The following is a 5,549-nucleotide window of genomic DNA, read 5'->3' as shown; positions in this document are numbered from 1 at the left end:
CATGACTCAAAGGGTGTAAACTTTTGTTAGAGTGTACTCTCTAAAAAAAGTTTACACCCCTTGGGGTGTATGCCTGGCACACAACAATAACCGTGATCTGCCTTGCTTGCGTTCCCTTTCATGCGCGGTGTACTTTCCTGTCGGCAATGCTATGTCATGCTGATAACGCGCATGCCGTTCGTTACTGGGTAGTACCGGGCTCGCAGCGTTGAAGAAAAGGCTGTTTCACATGGCTCGATTGGGGCGAAAAAAATCTTTCTGCCGCGCTCGTCGCAGAACGATTTTCGCTGAGAGCTTTCACGTGGGTTTGCGGCAGCGCGATTTCCGTCGCAGCGATGCGCAAGGTTACCTCCTGCTCGCTGAGTATCCATGCCTGCATCGTTAAATAAAAACAACATGGGAACTAGTCAAGTAATAAAATTTCCCTATTATTATTCGATAATATAATAGGTACAGTATATTTTAACGTTTAAAAGCATTGAGACTTTACGACAGCTTGCAGATACGGTGACTGAGGCGCTGCATAACACCGCAAGTATGAGTGCGCGGCTTGTGCGGCGTCGGTGGGGTGGTTCCGTTTAGTACACTCTAGTTTCGATGTTACTGTGTAATCCACAATTTTTTTCCTGGATGAGTATTTGCTTTTGCAAAAGAACAAGCTACTATTGAGTGTGCATGTATAAGCAACTGGCGCCATTTGTAGCGATGTAGAGGTTGAAGACGGTGGCAATCAAGTGGGTGCTTGCCTTATGTTGAAGCGGCGTCCTACTCCCGACCTGGATAGCGTGCAGCTTCTCCTTTTAAACGAATTCTGCAAGCGGAAGAAAATTTTTTATGAAGCTGCTAAGCCGCAAACGCTGGTGGGTACGCCCTGTTAAAACATAGCTAAAACCGACGCGTGACATTGATCCACAGAGCTACCAACGCGTGGTAAAACAGAAAAGCGCGTATTTCGAGGGGCCTTTGTTTCGTCACACATTGCTCCTCCCACATCGCGCCGATCGCTGCGACTCGGCGACGGCGCGACCAACTTGTTGGAATTCAATCGCGCAGAGCCCACGACGTCGCGGCGGTCGCTGAGCGACGGAATGCGCTGTGTCGCTGACTGAAAATCGCGCCATGTGAAACAGCCTAAAGAAAATGGGGGCAAGACAGATGACTTTTATTGTTGTGTGGCAAGATACGACTCAAAGGGTGTAGACTTTTCTTAGATTGTACAGTTCATCGTGCGAAATGTATCCTTCTGTATAGAGGTTGAAGACGGTGGCGATCAAGTGGGTGCTTGCCTTATGTTGAAGCGGCGTCCTGCTCCCGACCTGGATAGCGTGCAGCTTCTCCTTTTAAACGAATTCTGCAAGCGGAAGAAATTTTTTTTTATGAAGCTGCTAAGCCGCAAACGCTGGTGGGTACGCCCTGATAAAACATAGCTACAACTGGCGCGCGACATTGATCGCTGCGACTAGGCGACGGCGCGACCAACTTGTTGGAATCCAATCGCGCAGAGCCCACGACGTCGCGGCGGTCGCTGAGCGACGGAATTCGCTGTGCCGTGACATATTTCTGTGCTTTCTGCCGTGCTTACGGGATGTTGCGTCTACACTGTGATCAATGTTGTTCCCCACCCAGTTAACTATGCAAGGAAGTTCCTCATTTCAGTGGACAAATGCGCTCAAGTTCCCTTTCATGTATTCACATAACTGCCAAATGCAACGTAGAGCAGAATGCGGGTTTTTCGGACGAACCTGTGCCTAGCAACATAATTGTCCTGTGTCCTGTATGCCTTATCTCGTGTCGTGCATTTGTTTGCGCTAAAAGCAGTTAACATGCAATACCAACTAGCCCACCAGTCTGTTTTGTTGACCTAGCAAGACGTGGCATCGCAACTAATCGCGAACTACGGCGCGAAGCAAGCTGCTGGACCCGTAGCAGGTGACGAGTGCTTTGTGCCAGCTCTCCTCGCCTAAGCTTTTAGACACCATCGCTTTCTTGTCGAGGTCGTAACGAACGGCGCCGGATATGGCGCCGGACATGGCACCCCCACATCTTGCTCGGCTTGCGTTGACGTTTCTTCTAGAGGGGGATTGCGCAGGCTAAGGTTCCATAGCTTCGGCGTCGCGCCAGTTCTCGCCGCTGACGACCGCAGATTTCCATTCGTTGCGAACGGAAAGCGCAAGGATGCCGTCGAGGCGCGTCATCTCACCGTTGCAGGATGCGAGAAGGTCCACTCGAAGCAACATTGTCATAGTTCCGGCCATCACGCTGTGGCGCATTTAACTGCAAATACTGGGAATAATCACCGAGAGAGAGAGAGAGAGAGAGAGAGAGAGAGAGAGAGAGAGAGAGAGAGAGAACTACTTGGTCCATTAAGGGTATAGCGTTCGGTCTTCGTCTTCATCGCTGCAGACGCTTGACTTTCTTAGCAGGGTTGGGCCCCTAGTCCAGGGCTCCACTGAGCCGCGCTGCTTCGCTTGCGTGCTGCACCATTGCCGTTTGGGCGGCAAGCTCGCAGCTGCTGAGCCGGCTCTCCCACTGCTCCGCACTCGGGGTTTTGTGTTGGTGGAATATGTAGTTACGTTTACACTCCCAGGTTATATCGTAAAGCGTGGCGGTTGCCCTGCACCACGGGCAAGTGTTCCTAAATTGTGTAGGATACATCTTGCTTAGTATATGTAAGTTAGAGAAGGTCCCCGTTTGCAGCCTCCGCCAACTAGCTGCTTCTTGCTGTGTTAAGGCTTTGTGTGGCGGCGAGTATCTAATTCTATTGCCTCTGTGGTAGTTCAGTAACTCTAAATAGCCGATCTCCATGGTGAAGTGCTGTCCCAGAGCGTGTGGCCGCTCTACTCGGTACGTGATCTCGCGAGGCAAGCTGTCTGCCCTTTCATTTCCTTCTATCCCCGTGTGTGCCGGAATCCAGATTTGTTTGTGGGTTGCGGTGTGTCTGAGGTGTTCTGCCTTGCGGAGCATAGCTAAGGCAGCCCTGCAGATTCTACCTTTTGTGTAGTTCCTGTATGTCTCTTTTGAATCCGTTAAAATGACCATTAATGGGATCTCTGAAGCTAGTGTGACGGGGCTGTAAAGGGACCTAAAAGACATTGCTACACATGGCATAAAATCTACGCGTAATAAAATTATGGCAATGATTGATCACGTGTACTACGAACACTAAAATGCATTGGGAAAAATTATGCAATATACAAAATATGTGAGATGCTAAAATTGTCTAAGAGCGCTACTGCCTCGCCAGAGCCCTTGAACCCAAGGGCCGAGAGGCATGTGCTTTACGAAACAACTATCACAGCGCTATCCTCTGGAGAGAGGAGGCGCTATGAACGTATGGGGCTAATTACATGTAACGCAACATCTTTCAGGAAACCTAGGACTGCGTTGGTATCAAAGAGCGGTTCTGCACCGAGTAACATAACAGGATGAAGGGGGATGTGCTGCCGGTAAGCTAAGGGAAAATGTTTCTTTCTTTCATTTTCAGCTTCCCGACACTCCAGGAGGACGTGGAGGACGGTCAGCCTCTCCCCGCATCTACCACAGGTTGGAGGCTCGTTTCCGGTGACTAAAAAGCTATGTGTGCCAAATGTGTGTCCTATTCTTAGACGACAGAATAGGACATCTGTCCGGCGTGATTTTGTTACAGGAGGCCAGAAACCTAATTGTGGCTTTATTACATGCAGCTTATTATTTGTTTCCATGTCCCGCAAGCGTTGCCAGTAGTTTCACAGTTTCCTGCGCAAGAAGGGCCTCAGATCTGTGACAGGGACTGCAGCGGTAGGATTAACACTGTGTGATGCAATTGATGTGGCCATCTGGTCCGCTAGAACGTTACCCTGGATGCCCCTATGGCCAGGCACCCAGCATATAATCACATGCTGGTTAGATACATATGCTTTACATAAGACGGAATAGAGTTCAATTATTACAGGATTTTTGTGCTTACAGAACGATATCAAAGACTTCACAACACTTAGGTAGTCCGTATATATAACTGATTTTTTGAGTTTTGATTTCCTTATATGCTTCACGGTAGACAATATTGCGTAGGCCTCAGCCGTGAAGATACTAGTTTCCGGATGCAGTAAATTGGATTCTGAGAAGGATGGACCGACGGCTGCATAGGACACCTCGTCGTGCGACTTTGATGCGTCTGTGTAGAATTCCGTGAAGGAATGCTTATGCTGGGAGTTCCAGGAAATACATTTGGATTTCAATCTCTGGAGCGTGCTTTGTAACTTGCATGAAGGATATATCGCATTGTATCATCTGCCACTCCCAAGGAGGTAGCAGCTTAACTGGAGGCATTAGGCAATGTCTGAGGAGTGGGACATCCATTTCAGTGCTAAGCTCCTTCACACGCAGTGAAAAGGGCTGTCTTACAGTGGGACGATTGCGAAAGAGTGTAGCATCTGTTATATCGTTAACGGTATTAAAACACGGATGTTGAGGGTTAGAGCGAACTTTTAGAAAATATGTTTGGCTGATGTATGTTCTCTGCAGGTGGAGTGGCCACTCATTTGATTCTACATATAGACTTTCAATAGGACTTGTTCAGAAAGCGCCCGTGGCCAGTCGGATTCCTAGATGGTGAACCGGATCTAGAATCTTTAGCGCGCTCGGGGCGGCAGAATGATAGATCAACGCACCATAGTGCAATCGTGATCGAATTAGGCTCTTGTGGAGATTCATCAAACATTTCCTGTCGCTGCCCCATGTTGTATGGGATAAAATTTTCAGTAAGTTCATTGTTTTTAAGCATTTCACTTTGAGATACTTTATGTGTGGAATAAATGTTAGTTTACAGTCAAGTATGATGCCTAAGAACTTGTGCTCTTTGTTCACAGGGATTTGCTGGCCATACATTTCTATATTGGGATCTGGAATGAGCCCTCTCTTTCTTGTGAAAAGCACACAGGAACTTTTGTTCGGGTTTACTTTAAATCCGTTTTCGTCTGCCCATTTAGATACTTTGTTCAAGCCCTGTTGTACTTGCCTCTCACGCACTGCAAGGTTGCAGGATTTGAAACCTATTTGTATGTCATCTACGTAAACAGAATAAAAAATGGCTGGCGGTAATGAAGCCCGAAGCATGCTCATCTTCACGATAAAGAGCGTGCAGCTAAGCATACCTCCTTGAGGACCACCAGTTTCTTGTATAAAAGATCGTGACAATACGTAGCCAATTTTCACGCGGAAGGTGCGTTTGGACAGATAGCTTTATAGTATGTTTAGCATATTTCCACGAATACCCATCCCCGACAAGTCTCGCAGGATCCCGTATCGCCACGTAGTGTCGTACGCCTTCTCAATATCGAGGAATATCGATAAGAAGAACTGTTTGTGTACAAATGCATCGCGGATATTTGCTTCAATGCGTACAAGATGATCAGTTGTGGACCGCCCTTCTCTGAAGCCACACCGATAGGGATCAACTATATTGTTCAGTTCAAGGAAATTTATTAGTCTACGATTAATCATTTTTTCGAATAGCTTACAAAGACAACTTGTAAGAGCTATCGGGCAATAACTTGCCGCGAAGGAAGGGT

This window comes from Dermacentor variabilis, unplaced genomic scaffold (assembly GCF_050947875.1).
Source record: "Dermacentor variabilis isolate Ectoservices unplaced genomic scaffold, ASM5094787v1 scaffold_13, whole genome shotgun sequence".
Taxonomy (NCBI): domain Eukaryota; kingdom Metazoa; phylum Arthropoda; class Arachnida; order Ixodida; family Ixodidae; genus Dermacentor; species Dermacentor variabilis.
Note: the sequence above shows the minus strand (reverse complement) of the source record.